Below are 16,941 nucleotides of genomic sequence, written 5' to 3'. Positions count from 1 at the left end.
GAGAATCTATAACTTGTTTTTTTTGTGTGTGTTTTTTTTTTTTTTTTTTTTTGAGACAGAGTTTCACTCTTGTTACCCAGGCTGGAGTGCAATGGCGCGATCTCGGCTCACTGCAACCTCCGCCTCCTGGGTTCAGGCAATTCTCCTGCCTCAGCCACCCGAGTAGCTGGGATTACAGGCATGTGCCACCATGCCCAGCTAATTTTTTGTATTTTTAGTAGAGACGGGGTTTCACCATGTTGACCAGGATGGTCTCGATCTCTTGACCTCATGATCCACCCGCCTCGGCCTCCCAAAGAGCTGGGATTACAGGCTTGAGCCACCGCTCCCAGCCTGAGAATCTATAACTTGTTCCAGCAAACAGCAGAGCTCGACTGGAAAACATCTAGGATAAAGGCCGTGAACAATGTGCTTATGAACTTTATCACGTAGCTCCCATCTATTTCTAGCATTTTAAGCTATCATGATAATTTATCTTCTGAATATAACACTAGAAACATCTGGAGAAAATAAGGTTAAAAAATTTAAAGTTTATGAATCGATTGATATTTCTTGAATCACTTAACAGATGTTTACTGAGGGACAACTGTGAGCCAAGCCCAGAGATTCTCTGTTCTGTTAATTATAAGTATCTCTCAAAGCAAGGGAAATTTCTTCACATTGCCTTCAAAAAAACTGTATGTAAAAAGTATGTGTAATGCATGTATATATGCGTGTACAAACATATATACACATTTTTTACCAAATAGAAAGTGAGCTTTCAGATCCTTTTATAATCCTAAAACAAGTGACAGCTGACTAGAAGAAAAATACGTTCTCAAGTTGATTTCCATTAGCTTTGAACCACCATGTCTGTTTCCACACCATTAACTTTGCTCAGGACAGACAAATAAGACTCCATTAGAAAACGTTCTTAACTTAGATGTAAGCTTTTTTTGAAGCGGGCATTATTTTTTTGGTAACGAACGTCAAGTGCACTGAAATGGAATAAAAATGGTGATTCTTCAAGGTACTTGAAGGGAGAAAACCTCAGCAAGAGTGGTATGCATTTTCACTGCAAAAGACCAAATTTAATTTGGCAGTGGAGATCAAGGAGCGGGTGAGGTTCCATCTGTGTCAGCAGAAAAAGAAAACAACAGAGGCACCTGCCAAATGTCTCAGTTCTTTCAGAAGCTGACAAGGGTGGGAGGAGCTACTTCTGAATTGGTCCAGGATGCCTGGTGACACTAAACAGAAGTGCAGATGTTACCCCACTTGTAGAGTGGTGGGATAAAATGCAGAACAGTAATACAGACCCCAGTGCGTTTTCTGGGACAAGGGAAAAATTATTTGTTGTTTACTTGGAATTCAAATTGAACTAGGCATCCTGTGTGTCAATTTGCTAAATCTGGTAGCCTCACTCACTTCCCAAGTCTGCAGCTCACCGGGGCTCCAAAGTACTGGTGGCTCCCATGGTCTTGATCAGAGATGCCAGTAGGGGATATGCCATGGTCTTCATCAGAGATGCTGGTAGGGGATATGCCATGGTCTTCATCAGAGATGCCGGTAGGGGATATGCCATGGTCTTGATCAGAGATGCCGATAGGAGTTGTGCTGGAATCTCTCACAGGGAATATGGGGAGGGCCTCCCAGAAGTGTTTCCCGAAGGCTGGAAACTCCTACCTGCCTAACTCCATGGGAGACATCAAATGTTGGGCCGGCTCCTCCGAGTGCTGCTCCTGGGTCTGAGCTGCTCCTGGGTTGGTTGGCTTGCCCCATATCTGCAGCCACCACCTTGTTTCTATCCAGACACTCATTCTCAAAGCTTTCCTGATCTATGCTCTTTTTTAAGACCCTTCACAGCACGGGTCCTTTTGTCCCTATGGTGCTATTTCCAGCGCCAAGCACAGAGCCCAGGATGTATTGGATGTCCAGTAAATGTTTTCTGAACTTCATACTTTGAAAGGTGGTGGTGCTGCTGCTGTTTCCTGCTAAAAACAGCAAGGAGGAAACAGGGATAAATTGTTCCATCCTAGTCACTCATTATTTTTCTTAATTTTTGAAAGCCCATAGTGAAAGACAGAGCTGCACGTATATAATGCCATCATACCGTGTGCCCAACACAGTGCCTGGTATACAGAAGGTACCCAACAAATATTTGTTGAGTGAATGAATGTTAATTATGACATTGGAGTATAAACAGTGCTGGTGTAGATCTATCTACGATTCTCAAGAGTACTATTTCACTGAAACAGCTTTTCTATGTTATAGGCACTGGGCCAGGATTGAGGAGGGAGGCTGGTTAGATGTGACCTCACTAGGGACACATTGAGAAGAGTTGGTGGGGGTTTCAAGGAGGAAGTGGTGGCAGATATGAGTCATGGTGTTTACTCCCCTGAGATAAGAAATGTTTGAAGTAAGGGGGAGAGACTGGGGTACAACGGTACCAAACGGCAGTAATAAGAAAGAGAAAGAGGAAGGAAACCCCAAACCACATTATCAGGAAGCTGGGGAGAGTTCTTACAGCTACCTGACCCTTGAAACACTTTTTCCAAATGGCCACGTATCTGGCTGTGTCAGATCTAAATTAATATGCATTAATCGTGAGAGATTACTAAATTCTTAAAATCACCTAAAACAACACACTTTCTTAAATGTAGTTCATCTTGAACTCCCAACCTCAGGTGATCCTCCCACCTTGGCCTCCAAAGTGCTTGGATTACAGGCGTGAGCCATCATGCTGGCCTTAAATGTAGTTCAATTTGAAATCTTCATCACACTCCACTACAATATCGGATACAGGCAGGAAAAAATAAATATTCTGTGAGAACTGAGTTTTCCCCAAAATTGCCTCTAGTTGATTTACATTATATCACAAGATAAAGGCATGCTAGATAGGCAGCCTGCTGCAATCTTACTTCAGGATGCTTTTCTCAAGAGGATGAAAGCAGAAATAGACCAGCTTAAAGCAAATCTAACAATGGGACACTCGAGAATTAAACAAATGGCAATGAAACCGTAAGGAGCCTTCTGCTGGGGGTGCTAACACCTGAAGTAAGTTGTATGGTTGTTTTTACTGTCTAAACATTTTTTTATCCTTCTTTTTTTTTAGAGCTACTCACCTTTGGGAAGTGATAGTTTTAATCTTTTTTTACCTTACTGCAGTTAACTGGACCACAGATATCCTAGACTGAATTTAATTGAAGCCAGCTTGTATGTGGCATTGATTAACTGTTTAAGGCAGAGAGCCATCTGCAGGTTTCAAAACTCAGCTTGAATTTTTTACCCAAATGTGAGCTTTATTAGAAAGAAATCGAAAGAAGATCTGGAAACAGCTGGAACATTCTTTTTTATGTCTAACATACAATTTGTAAAAGAAAAGTAGTCAAAAATTAAGTCATTTAACTATGATAAAGCTCATCTCTGACCTGATTAAAAATGTGCTTTTCCCTTGTTCTTGATATATCATCTCCATAGCGACAGAAGGATCACGAATGTGCACGCTGTTAATGCTGCCATTAATCACTTGGCTATATACTGATGTTAATGTATTTTTAAGGCAGACTTAGACTACCAGATACTTCGGTGGTATTCTTTCACAGGCCATGGGTAACCTCCTGTCATATGACTCAAAATCTTTCATAGAAAATAAACTTTGAGCTTGAATCCGAAAGGTTAGCTTTCATAATAGTTCATCTTTGAACCTCCAGCAGTAAGCTCCTTTCAATAATGTTGATATAATATCCGGCCTATCAAATGAAATCAGTGTTTGATGTTTATGAAACTCACAGGACTGTACAAATGTGCTGTTTTATAAGGCATTCATCCAGAGGTCCAATAATACGTACAGTGAAGTTTATCTTGACAGGTAAATCAACTCATTGCTAAGTAAAAAGGCTGGACAATACTATCCTTGTTACTGAGCTGCAGGTGTTTAAAGAGCTTAGTGAACTAAGGGGGAAACTTCCCAGCGTCACGTGGCAGGAATGAAGGGTAGGGAAGGAAGCAAAGCTTGGTTAGTTGGTTAGGCAGGTGTTTTGAAAATTTAAAAGGGAAAATAGAAAAATTAAAATCCAAAGAAGATACCTGATTAAGTTTTTATGGTCTTATTAGAAATAATAAGAGAGCTAAGGTTAGAAACAGGAAGATGAAGTTATTTCTAAGTAATCTTTTTTAGAAGAATAAAGTGAAAGTTTTGGAGATAACCTTGCTCTGAAAATTCACAGTGTCCAGATTAGCTATAGGGAACTTCAGTTATCTAAAAACAAACATACTTGCTATCAGCCTCACAAATATTTATTACATCCCTCCAGGGTCTGTGACAGAATTCTATCCTTGCTCCTGTCTTAATCTTAAGCTAAGAGTAATTGAATGGCGAGAAGTATTATTCGCAAGGATTTTTGACAGTAGTAGTCCAGTGATACATACGTATAAGTGATATATTCATTGACGTGCTGAGCAAGTGTAAGCCATTCTGTATCTATGATACTGTACCTAGAAAAAGAATCCTATATAACCCTATGATAATACATATAACCCTATATAATACATCAATGGAGGTATTTTTGGTATGCTAATAATACCTTAATAAAGATATTTAAAAACATGAGGGTGGCACAAAGAAATAAAATAAAAGCATTGAAAAGAAATTAGGAAAAGAACAGAAAGGGATCTGTGAGCTACAGCAATTAATGGCTCAGGTGAAAACTACTATGTTTTCTAATTATACCAAGAAAACCATGCTGAGTAGAGAAAAGACAATCAGAGCAAAATGTTTTACTAGTAGAGCACCTGACCTGGAATGAATTTATAGTTCATGGGGTTACAGTGAGCATGTTTTATTCTTCAAGGTATTAAAAACTGAAGAATTGCATTTAGTATATAACTCTCCCACTATTCATCTACAAAGCTCCTTTGATGAAATTATGGCATTTTATCTGCTATATAATCTTGTATTCAGTCTTGGCTGCTACTACCTAAGGGTCAAAGAGGGAAATCTCAAGTCTTATTACCCACCTTATCTTCCTTGGCAGGGCTCCCTTCTCCAGCCCGACTGTCACCCTCCACCATTCCGAGGTGTTCAGATGCACAGTTTAACCTTATAACTGTGCAGTGAATGCGGGGGTACCAGCTCTGTACTGTTGATGCACATGAGAAGCATAGGTTTATTTTGCCTAGTTCCCTTTGCTTGATTAAAGGCTCTAAAAAAAAAAAAAATCCCATTCTAGCGCCTCCTGTTCCCAATTCCTGTTACTTTCTAGATTTCTCTATTAGGAGCTTCAGGTTGTTTTGTCCACCTCATCTCTTTTGTTTTGTCCACCTCTTCCCACCCTTCCCCACAGACCCCTGCCCCGCCCTTCCCTTCAGCCTCCCTTTCTTCCCTTCAGCCTCCCTTTCTTCCCCTCATCTCCTAGAACCCAGAACCTTTACTGCTTGAGGCTCAGATGGGCCTCAGTCAGTTCATTGTGTGATCATCTTACATCCATGTGGAAGGTGCCCAGCGGATTCAACTCCAGAGTTTTTACCTCTTGCAGTCACCTCTCTCCAGAGTAAATGCCCTCAGGTTCTGCTCCTGCTCCAGCACTTTTATGTGTAGTATTGGAGCCTCTCTCTGTTCCCTCTGGTTTCATGTAACTGCTACCTTTCTTTTCTCATCCATACCCTATAGTTTTCTCTCCTCTTTCTTTTTCTTAATTGTTATTCTATTCTCCTTTAAAAACACACACACTTTGCCCAGAAGGAAGTCATCTATTTCCCCTAGAAGGGACATTTAAGAAAATATATTGTATTCCCATTCAGACACACAACAAACTTGCACATGAAATTCATTGTAAACTCTGAAATATTAAAAGTAGCCCGATTCATTTTATTATCTATTTAAAGTACTGATGACTGTGATTTATCTTTTAACACAGGATGCTCTAAACTCCAGCTCTGGTTTGAGTGACACCAAGGTGTTACGTTATGTTTTTAATTTTTTTTTTTTTTTTTGTAGAGATGGAGTCTCATGATGTTGCTCAGGCTGGTCTCAAACTCTTGGCCTCAAGCAATTCTTCTGGCTTGACCTCTCAAAATGCTAGGATTACAGCCTTGCGTCACTGTGTCTGGCTGAGAGAGGGAGTTAATTTATGAAAGCATTAGTTTTATTAACTATAAAATGTAGGTTTGTTGGGAGGGAACCTTAAGTAATGTTTCAAATTAATCAGCTTGATTAAATATTCCAAAACATTGTTCATCACATTCACCCATAATGTATGGCCATTGTAAAGTTTCCTGTCATTCATGACTATTTTATTAATTGTGACTTAATAGTTACTTGTTTGTATATACATTTTCTAATTTCTATCTTTTTAATGAATTAATGCTAAATATTTCAACATTTGGATGGGTAATTCATAGGTATACCTAGCTTCTCTAGCCCACTGTACAGCCCCAGTTTTCAATTCTTAATGCATTCAGTAAGTGTATATTGAGCATTTACTGTGTTCTGAGCACTGCATTCACTACTAGGGATGCAGACGTTAAAATTCCACTGCCTCAGCCGGACGTGGTAGCTCACTCCTATAATCCCAGTATTTTGGGAGACCGAGGCAGGTGGATCATGAGTTCAGGAGTTCAAGACCAGCCTGACCAACATGGTGAAACCCTGTCTCTACTAAAAATACACAAATTAGCCGGCATGGTGGTGTGCATCTGTAATCCCAGCTACTCAGGTGGCTGAGGCAGGAGAATTGCTTGAACCCAGGAGGCAGAAGTTGCAGTAAGCCCAGATTGCACCATTGCACTCCAGCAACAGAGTGAGACTCTGTTTCAAAAAAAAAAATCCACTTCCTACCCTCAGGAGAGTTATAATCCAACCTCGGAATGAAACCATTACTTTGTGGGGCTTAGGTGCAACTTTAGAAAAAAAAAAGTCAGTGTGCTCCTGGCAAGAGTACGTGCAAAGGCACTGAGGCAAAGAGAGTGCGGTGCATTCAAGGAATTGCCAGTTCTTCTTTTTCCTCTGTGAGTATCTGACAAGTATTGGTGTTGAGGATAAGAGGAACAAAGTGTCCCAGGGCCTTGAGGACAGTGATGGAGGTTTAAGCTGGCCACTGTGACTGTTTTTGGAGAACAGGAACCAAAACCCACTAGAGACATGGAAAAGATTTTGCTGATAATTCTCACCCCATTGACATCATGTTATCGCTCTGTGCAGTTCTGGAACTTCATTGACAGTGTGTGGTGGCCTGCATAGAAGACGGGATAGAGGCGTTTTTCCAGGCAGGCACGGCATAGCTAAGAAATAAAAAAGCTCTATGTGTGCGCATGCGTGTGTATATTAAGAAAGTGATTGAAAGTCTGGTTCGCAGAGCTTAACCCAAGGCTAGGAGGACGTGATGTCAAGGAGAAGGACTGACTAAGTAAAGGAAAAGCAAAAGCAAAGATCACAAGATAAGATGAGGAGTGCTAAAAGGATACAAGGTCTATAGAGAAGCTAAGATAAGGGTGCAAGATTTTGAAAGCACAGTGGTAGTGACTTGGCCAGGGTGTGCCCCTGGGAGTTGATGGGTGAAATGGCGTGGAGACAAAGGTCCTGGAGTTCTGAGTTGAAAGATTTAATCTTTCCAGTATAGACAGACTCTTCTAGCATTGATAATTTCCACTGATGGCACTAGCTTTCTTGGCAAATGACACGTGATTCCTTGAACATCTACTCTGCGTCAAACACTGCTCTAGGGGCTGGGAATCGTGTCTGGAAAGAAAGACAAGGTCCTTGCTCTTATGAAATTTACAATCTAGTGAAGGGACAAGTCAAGCTAGGAATAAAAAATAATCACAAAATATTATGTGGTCATGTGTTCTGGTCAGAGTTTAGTGAAGTTTGGTCATGGAATGGTCAGGAAAGGCCTCCAAAGAGGGGACAGCTATGCTAAGACCTAGAAATTAAGAAAATCAAATTCAACAACCTTCGTTGTGGTGGTAGTTGTCATTGTTGTTGTTGAGATCACCGTGTGCCAAGCATTGTTCCAGGAACAGGGGATGCAAAGAAAGGTAAAACAGAGGCCCAGGTTATACAAATAAAATAGAGCTATCGATAAAAATCCATTAAATCCAAAAGATTTCCCGGGACTCCAAGGATGGATTTGGATTTGTAGTTTCCCCCTAATTGATATGGTTTGGATGCTTGTCCCCTCCAAATCTCAGGTGGAAATGTAATTTCCAGTGTTGGAGGTAGAGCCTGGTGGGAGGTGATTGGATCATGAGGGCAGATCCCTCATGAATAGTTTAGAACCATCCCCTTGGTGATGAGTGAGTTCTCACTCAGTTAGTTCACACAAGAGGGTTTGTTCCCCATGCTTGCTCTTGCTCTTGCAATGTGATCCTCCTGCCCCCTTCCCCTTCTGCCACGATTGTAAGCTTCCTGAGGCCCTCACCAGAAGCCAAGAAGATGCTGGTGCCACGCTTTTACAGCCTGCAGACCGATGAGCCAATTAAATCTATTTTCTTTATAAATTACCCAGCTTCCGGTATTTCTTTATAGTGACACAAAAATGGTCTAACACACTAAGTAGTATCAAGTGTTTTTATTTTAAATGGTACTTGCATAGTAATGTATACAAAATAATTGCAACAAATATAGCAATGAATGCCCACTAGTGAAGTGATGTAGAAAATATAGTATTTCTTACATGGAAGGTAAATGCATTTGACCCCTTGATATGGTTTGGTTCTGTGTCCCCACCAAAATCTCACGTTAAATTGTAATCTCCAGTGTTGCAGGAGACCTGGTGGGGGGTGACTGAATCATGGCGGTGGATTTCCTCCCTACTGTTCTCATGATAGTGAGTGAGTTCTCATGCGATCTGGTTGTTTAAAAGTGTGTAGCACTTCTCCCTTTGCTCTCTTTTTCCTCTCCACTGTGGTAAGATGTGCTTGCTTCTCCTTTGCCTTTTGCCATCATTGTAAAAGAGATTTAATTGACTGTGAGTCAATTAAACCTCTTTTCTTTATAAATAAGCCAGTCTCAGGTAGTTCTTTATAGCAATGTGAGAATGGACTGATACATCCTTGAACAATGCAGGAGTTAGGAGAACCAGGTCCCCCAACTCCACTGACCTACAGTCAGAACTCCAAGTATAACTTGTGACGCTCTAAAAACTTAACCACTAACAGCCTACTGTTAACTGGAAGCCTTGCCAATAATACAAACCATTGGTTAACACATGTTTTGTTATGTTGTAGGTATTATATATTATGTTCTTTCAATAAAGTAAGCTAGAGAAAATATCTTCATATTCATTAAGTGCAAGTGGATCATCACAAAGGTCTTCACCCTCATTGTGTCTATGTTGAGTAAGCTGATGAGAAGGAGGAAGAGAAGAAGGTTGGTCTTACTGTCTTGGAGGTGGCAAAGGTGGAAGAGGTAGAGGAGGTGGAGGGGAGGCAGGCACACTCAGTGTAACTTTTAATGAAAATAAATCCACATGTAAGTGGACTCCTACAGTTCAATCCTACATTGTTCAAGGATCAGTTATATGTCCTTCTGTGTATATTAAAAAATAAAAGCAGTTTCCATTGCCCCAGATACTCTTAAAACTAATAATTCTCCTTTATTCACCATGTTATCATAAGGCACTAACAGGAAAGCACTTAATGTTTAAAACAATCAACTGCCTTTGAACTATTTTTGTTGAAGAAATAGGGAATTACCTCTTGAGGCTCCCCCATTTTAAAACATCATACATTGAAGTTTGTTGAATACATCAACTTTGTTGAATCTCCTAAGAGCTCCGTTACTGACAACCAGGAAGTGTTGCAGGGCGTCGGCGGAACCCAGTCTGTGTCCTCGTAACCCCTTGTTTATCTGAAAGAATCAGAGAGCAGTTACTCTGAAGTAATCATTCCCTCCTTAAAATGGGCTCAGTCTTAGAAATCATTTTAGATAACCAGACTTTTTCCAAGGGCTTAATGACAGATTTAAATACAAGTTAACTCTAGATTATTTTAAAGAATGAAACAGGCCGGGCGCGGTGGCTCAAGCCTGTAATCCCAGCACTTTGGGAGGCCAAGGCGGGTGGATCATGAGGTCAAGAGATTGAGACCATCCTGGTCAACAAGGTGAAACCCCGTCTCTACTAAAAATACAAAAAATTAGCTGGGCATGGTGGTGTGTGCCTGTAATCCCAGCTACTTGGGAGGCTGAGGCAGGAGAATTGCCTGAACCCAGGAGGCGGAGGTTGCAGTGAGCCGAGATCGCGCCATTGCACTCCAGTCTGGGTAACAAGAGTGAAACTCTGTCTCAAAAAAAAAAAAAAAGAATGAAACAGGTTTAATTTCATTGCCGATGGAGAAGACATTTCTTTACTGATTTTCGATTTCTGACGACCTCCAAAATCCTACAAACGAGGGGGGAAATAGCCTATAGAGTTAAAGGGACGACTTTGGCCATTGTACCATGGCCTCGAGGAATGGCAAGGGAGCTGTCTGTGGGGAAAGAGAATGAAACTGGATTTTTTTTTTTTTTTTTGAGACGGAGTCTTGCTTCGTTGCCCAGGCTGGAGTTCAATGGCAGGATCTCAGCTCGCCGCAACCTCTGCCTCCGGAGTTCAAGTGATTCTCCTGCCCCAGCCTCCCGAGTAGCTGGGATTACAGGTGTGTGCCACCACACCCAGTTAATTTTTGTATTTTTAGTAGACACTGAGTTTCACCATGATGGCCAGGTTGGTCTCAAAATCCTAACCTCAAGTGATGGACCCACGTCAGCCTCCCAAAGACTGGATTTAAAGATGGATGGTAAACATTTGGGTCTTGATTCTGCAGCTTATTAGTTGATGATCTTGATTGAATTGTATAACTTTTCTGAGTTTATTTCTTTGCCTGTTTCATTTTGTTTTTCTAAGGAGTAGCTGCTGACCTCATGTGCTTGTTATATTAAATAATGCATACAAGACACATTATCCTGGGTCGTGCTAAACTAGAGCAAAGTCTTATTAATGATGGAATTCCTAAAGAAAATGCCTACCTACTTAGATTAATTAACAGAGTGGAAATTTGTACTGAGATATCTCCAAGTGATTTTCCTCTAGAATGTGGAACACATGCTGCCATGTCTTCAGAGATGCCAAAGGTTTGTTCAGTACATACTTGTGGAATAAATATAATTGGAGTGGAGGGTTACCCCATGGAAGGGGAAAAGGGTTCCAGCCCCTTCCACTTGCCCACATCAAGAAACATACTTAATCAGCTTTGATTCCTGTCAGCAGTTGGAACACAATTAGGACCACCAAGAGAAACCTGTGTCACTCTAGAAATAAGGACCTTTGTTGAATACATATCTTTTTATGCATGCAAGTAGGAAATGTACCTCCTCCATGTGTGGATTTTCCCTAAACTTTCCTATTATTTACAATATCTTTCATGTTGATGACACATTGAATTATAAGACACTCTCATATATAGTTTAAGCATGAGCAGAGTAAGTAGAACAAAGAGCTCTTTGCTGCTTTTGACAGATAAGGAAACCCATGTTTAGGGAGATTAAATAGGTTCTATCTCTCCTATACCTTATCATTCCCAGAACTAAGATTTAAATCCTATTCTCATATCTCCCAAATCCAGGGCTAGTTTCTAATACTCATTAGTGACTTCTTGCTGTTTAACATGATGCTATTCAGAATTTGGCTGGACTGGAATCTCATGAGAATTTCAGAAATGATTTAGGCAAAATAAGAATAACCACAAAAATAGCAATTAAAATTTAATGAATGCTCATTATATGCCAGGCACCATTCTAAATATTTTGCACGTATTATTGCATTTGATCCTTGCCAAAAATGCTGTGAGGGAAGCACTATCAGAATCCCCATTTTTTGTAGATGCTGAGGCCGAGGAACTCAGAAAATGGGTAACTTAGGGAGATTATACAGCGAGCAGGTGCAGAGCCACGGTATGAACCTACTTGGCTACCTCCTCTGTCTGTGCCACCAGCTACTTCTCTCTGCCCATGGGAGCTGGGGGCTGGCTTTCACTACTCTTCAGATGATGTGTTCATTGGCCTTAAGAAGCTCAATAGCAATGGAAGAATGCTTCAGAGTGTATGTTTGACGTCTCAAACTACTCTATGTATACTAAGGCAGTCAAAACAAATTACCTCTATTGATATGCTGATGTGAGATTGTGTGGTAAGCTAAGTTATCTACTCAACCTTTATAAAACAGACAGGCTGAAGGGTGGCACAAGTGATGTCAAGATGATTTCAATCACTGGAAACTTCTTCAATCCAGTGGCCTCTGAGTACCATCAGAAATTTGTAAGACATTTATTCAGGGTCTCCCAAAGTGTACATAAAAATATAGAAATGAATTATGATATTTGTAAAGTTGATGACTATGAGATGACATTAAGCCTGAAGATTCAAAGCATTTACCAGTCTACATCAGGAAACTAGGAAACAGCTAAAGTTATGAATTGGCAGAGCTTACAGCTAGCACTAAATATTTCTTCCAAGGAAGCATGAAGCCTGATGCTTTTTTAATTAACAGAACAAAACCTGCAAAGCAATCAAAATTATTAGCATTCAAACACCGGCAGATTCAGAGCATGGCAGTGGGACACACAGATAGGCTAATTGGAGCAAGCACGGATTGGTGACTGTGATCCAAGGACCCAGCTTGAAAAGTCAGCTTCTCCAGAACCTTCAGCAACATTTTTTAAATGAGTAAATAAACAATATGAGATTGCATTTCAGGACCTCCAACAACAGGATCCTGAAATGGAGCCTGAAGTATATACCAAAGGAAGAGCTGACACACCCCATCTCTCTTGGGAAGGAAATATGCAGGGAAAGAGCTGCAAGAGCTCTTCACCCTTCTATCCTGCAGCAAAGGAAAACGGGTCTCCTCAAGGAAGGCATTTCCCCACAGCAAAGCTACAAGCAACACGAAATAATGCACCACGACTATGGGCTCTTGGCGAAGGATTCCTGGCCTGGTGTAGTTAGAAACTGGGCTTTATTCTCAAGCAAAGGCTTCCAACAAAAAATTACCGCAGCAAGCAGACAGTGGAATGTGCTTCTCCACTCTTCGGTAGGGGGTGATGGCACAGAATCAGAGTTGAACAGAAGAGGGAAATGGAAGAGATAAAAATGAAATGGTGTTGCCGAGTTGCTGCCATTCAGCTGTGTAGGTGGTGGGTGGCAAGTCCTGCCTGTCGCCCTGTTTGTGAGAGACAGTGGTGATGGGTCTTATTACATAGCAGTAGCAGAAGGAGAAAAAAATTTTTTTTTTTTCATTTGTCAAAGTTATTTATCACAGGATTATTTGTAATTTTAGAAATTTGGAGAAAAATGTCCAAAATTGTGAAAGCTTTACAATAAATTATAGTGTGTTTATCCAACAGAATTTTATATATTCATTAAAAACTATATTTTAAAAGAAAATAAACTGGAAAAATGCTCACAACCTACTGCTTAGTAAAATAAAAACTTGGTATAAAAATTCATTCAATTTTTTTTAATATGCAAGGAGAATCAGAAAAGGAAAATTTTCAAATGTTATCAGTTCTCTTTTTGGTAATATTGCAGGTACTTCTAATGTTTTATGATTTTTATGTGTTTAAAAACTAATTATCAGCATGTATTACATCTATTTTTAAAATTAATGAACATTATATAAGAAAAGAGTGATAATTAATGACAATGAAGCAACATCACCATTAGCTTCCTTAAAATGTACACTTGTACTAAGAAGCAGATCCTAGTGGTAACCAGTCATCTAAAACTATAGGAGTAGTCATGCAGCCTGTAAACCATCCTACTCCTACTATGTGTGGTTCACTGAAAAGGCACAAGGGATTGAGAAATAAAAGCCCTGCACTAGTCCTAGCTGGGGAACTCAGGACTACAGGGACAGCTGAGAAGAAACAGCTGGCCTGGTGTAGTTAGAAACTGGTAAGGACACTTAGATTTTGGCTCTTTGATAAGTGCTCCTCTGGCGATAGCCCCAAGGCATGGCAGAAACACAGTGGAAGAGGAACTCATCCAGCCACTGGGATTTGTAGAAGGCTCATGGAGGAGATGACATTTGAGTACTTCCGAGTTGAATCTTGAAGGATGAGTGAAGGAAAAAAAAATTAGGGTAAGGGCATTCAAGCAGAGCTAATATATAAAGACATAGAGTGCAGCGGGAGCAAGAGCTTTCAAATGGGACTCTTTTTATGCTGAAATTCAGGGAAGGGAAAAAGAAGACCTGAACTAAATCAGTTACTCAGGAGATGGAGGGGTTGGGGAAAGATCCAAGCAACATAAGATGTATGCAGGAGTTTCAGATGTCTTCTAGATTTCTCTCTGTCACTAGATGGGTGGTAGCACCAGGTGGCTTGCATAGGAAATAGAGATGAAAAAGCAGATTTGGAAGGAAAGTTTTGGAGGTAAACAATACATGACCCTAAAGCAGAATCATTCATTTATTCCACAAGTATTTACTGATCATGACTGTCCGGGACTGTTTTAGGCACTGAGGCTGCACAAGCAAGTACGACAGGCAGGGCCTCAGCTTTTATGGCGCTCACAACCTGCCTGGGAGACCGACTGCAAACACACACACACAATGTGTGGCAGTGAAACTAGACTGAATGCCACGAGAAGGAGTAATGGGCTATTTAGCTTGGGTTTCAGGGAAGCCTTCTTGAAAGGGCTCATGGGCTATTTAGCTTGGGTTTCAGGGAAGCCTTCTTGAAAGGCTCAGGACAGATTTGGGCTAGGACCATAATGTAATTATAATAGTATTGTTGTTCGGAGCATAGATTAGGTCCTTTCCATGTGCCAAATGGATTATTTCATTTAATCCAGAATGCAGTCGTCTAGGGAGGTACTATTGAGAAACAGACACATACGCAGAATCAAACCGGACCCTGTCTTTAGTCACACTCTTACCACATACACTTTCTATCTATAGCCCGTCAGGCCTTGAGGAGGACCATGTGAGGCCGCCTGTGAAAAGGAGGAACCCAGGGGAGGGTGCCGCCTGATAGCCACGAGACAAGCCTGTGTCAGAGGAAGGAAACGGGCAGCAGCATCCAATGGTCCATGCGCCCTGGAAAGGACAACAGTAACTGGAACATGTCTGTTAGATTTAGCAACCAGATGATTGCTGGTGACCTTGGCAAGATCATGTTCTCTGAGGAAGGGAGGAAGCCCAGACTGCAGTGTTGACAAGGGAAGACTTCTCTTCCCACGGACACAGGGTAGAGGCAGTAGTTTTTAGGATGGCTGCTGTTGTTTTAATTTTGGTTTGTTTAAAAGAAGGGTGAGACTGGAGGGTTGAGCCTATGGAGAGGGAGAGATAGGGTGTCTGTGAGGGAGAGGAAATAACCAATGTAGCAAAATCCGTGTCAGGACAAGAAGGGAAAGAAAGCCCAGCACAGGTGGAGGACAGGGTCTCAGGCAGGAAGAGCAGCACCTCTTCTGCTGCAATGGGAGGGAAGGAAGTAAGCAAGAAGGGAGGTAGGGCTAGGGGGTTACCTGCGTTCTTTTCTCTGAAGTACATGATATTTTCATCTGGTGAAGGCCCCAGAGGGGATTCTACCTAAGGTTCAGCTTTGTAACAGATACTGGGGAGAATGAGAGTGAATGCTGTACAGATGACTCCAAGTAGCCCTGAGGTTCCAGTTGAGGTTAGAACTCTTGGCGTTTGTGGTGGCTCCATCTGCACAGCTGTGTGGTTTCTTCCAATAGGGCCAGCAGCCAGGGCTGGCAGAGAGCTGGGCTATACTGGGTGGCATACACTGCTCAGGCGGCACCTGTTCTGGGCAGATCATTTTCGTCTTTCATCTGGCTTCTCTTGGACAGTTCTCAATTCATGGGCCATCTGACAGCCAGAACTAAACAAATGTGCAATGCCAGAATTTAGTCTTCAAATTGGTCACTTACGGAAAACCCCTAATCGATGGCATCTGAATATAAAATACGTGTTAGAATAGAAAGTAGTAGGGGCCCAGGCTCTTGAAAGCTAAATTATCACTGAAATAGCTTGAATGGTTCTGTTCTGTTCCCACGTATATAATGTTAAAACTGCGGCTTCTGTTTGATTCAATAAGAGGTCCCTTCTAAAAGTCAAATACACAGCTTCCCTGGGAATGTAATTGTTAAACATTCTGTTGTTACACTGTATAGCAGGCACTTTAAGATAACAGGAATCTTGTTCTTAGCAGAGCATTTTGTTACCTCTACATGCATACAAAGCAGAGGATGGAATCAAAAGGGTACTTGGCTTGGGTCCAGAAAGCAATCTGGATTAGTCTATAACTGGCTGCCATAGTTTCAAGTCCATTTCTGATCCATAACCTATTGTTTCATAACTGACTATTTCGAAGGTTTACCAGGATGGTACAAAAAAAGAAGTATCTCATTACTTTGTAGCTCATTCTGACATATGTTTCACTAGTTAACATTTCTAAATATTTAAAGTAACAAAATAAGACTAAAGACTTTTTTTTTTTTTACCATCATCCCTGTTATTCGTGTTTTCTACCAACAAGATAAACTGATGGAGGGAATATTTACTAGAAGTGTAGCAGAAATGTAAAGGGAATATTTTAGGTACCTGTTGGTTTCCATTCCCTAAGTCAGTAGCAATTTATATAAATAGAGGAAAGACTGAAGAAGTTTAATTTTCAAACTTCTGTGGAGCACCTGAAATTAGAATGAATATCAGATTAAATTTTGGTTATTATTTGACAGCCTAGTACAAAGACATTTAAAAAGAAATGGGATTCAAGCAATTTTGCAGATTCAAGAATTCAGAAATTCCTTTTGAAAAAATTTGTTCCCCTCCTCAAACCTGAGGTGTAAGGCATTAATCACAACTCTGACTTAATTAAATGTTGTCACAGTTACTTTCTTGCAAGACCTCAAAGCAATTCAGAAGCAGAACTCTGTGAATTGCAGGAGCCCTGAGGCCCGAGATAGTATTATCTTCTCCT

General features: G+C 40.9%; 1 protein-coding gene across 11 annotated transcripts in view; it reads left to right on the top strand.

Moving 5' to 3' along the window:
• STARD13 (StAR related lipid transfer domain containing 13) overlaps nt 1-16,941 on the top strand; it is a 554,175-nt gene that overhangs the window by 280,094 nt on the left and 257,140 nt on the right. The gene's annotated exons all lie outside the window — the stretch shown is intronic.

This window comes from Callithrix jacchus, chromosome 5 (assembly GCF_049354715.1).
Source record: "Callithrix jacchus isolate 240 chromosome 5, calJac240_pri, whole genome shotgun sequence".
Classification (NCBI taxonomy): domain Eukaryota; kingdom Metazoa; phylum Chordata; class Mammalia; order Primates; family Cebidae; genus Callithrix; species Callithrix jacchus.
Note: the sequence above shows the minus strand (reverse complement) of the source record. Positions and strands in the feature narration are given on the sequence as shown.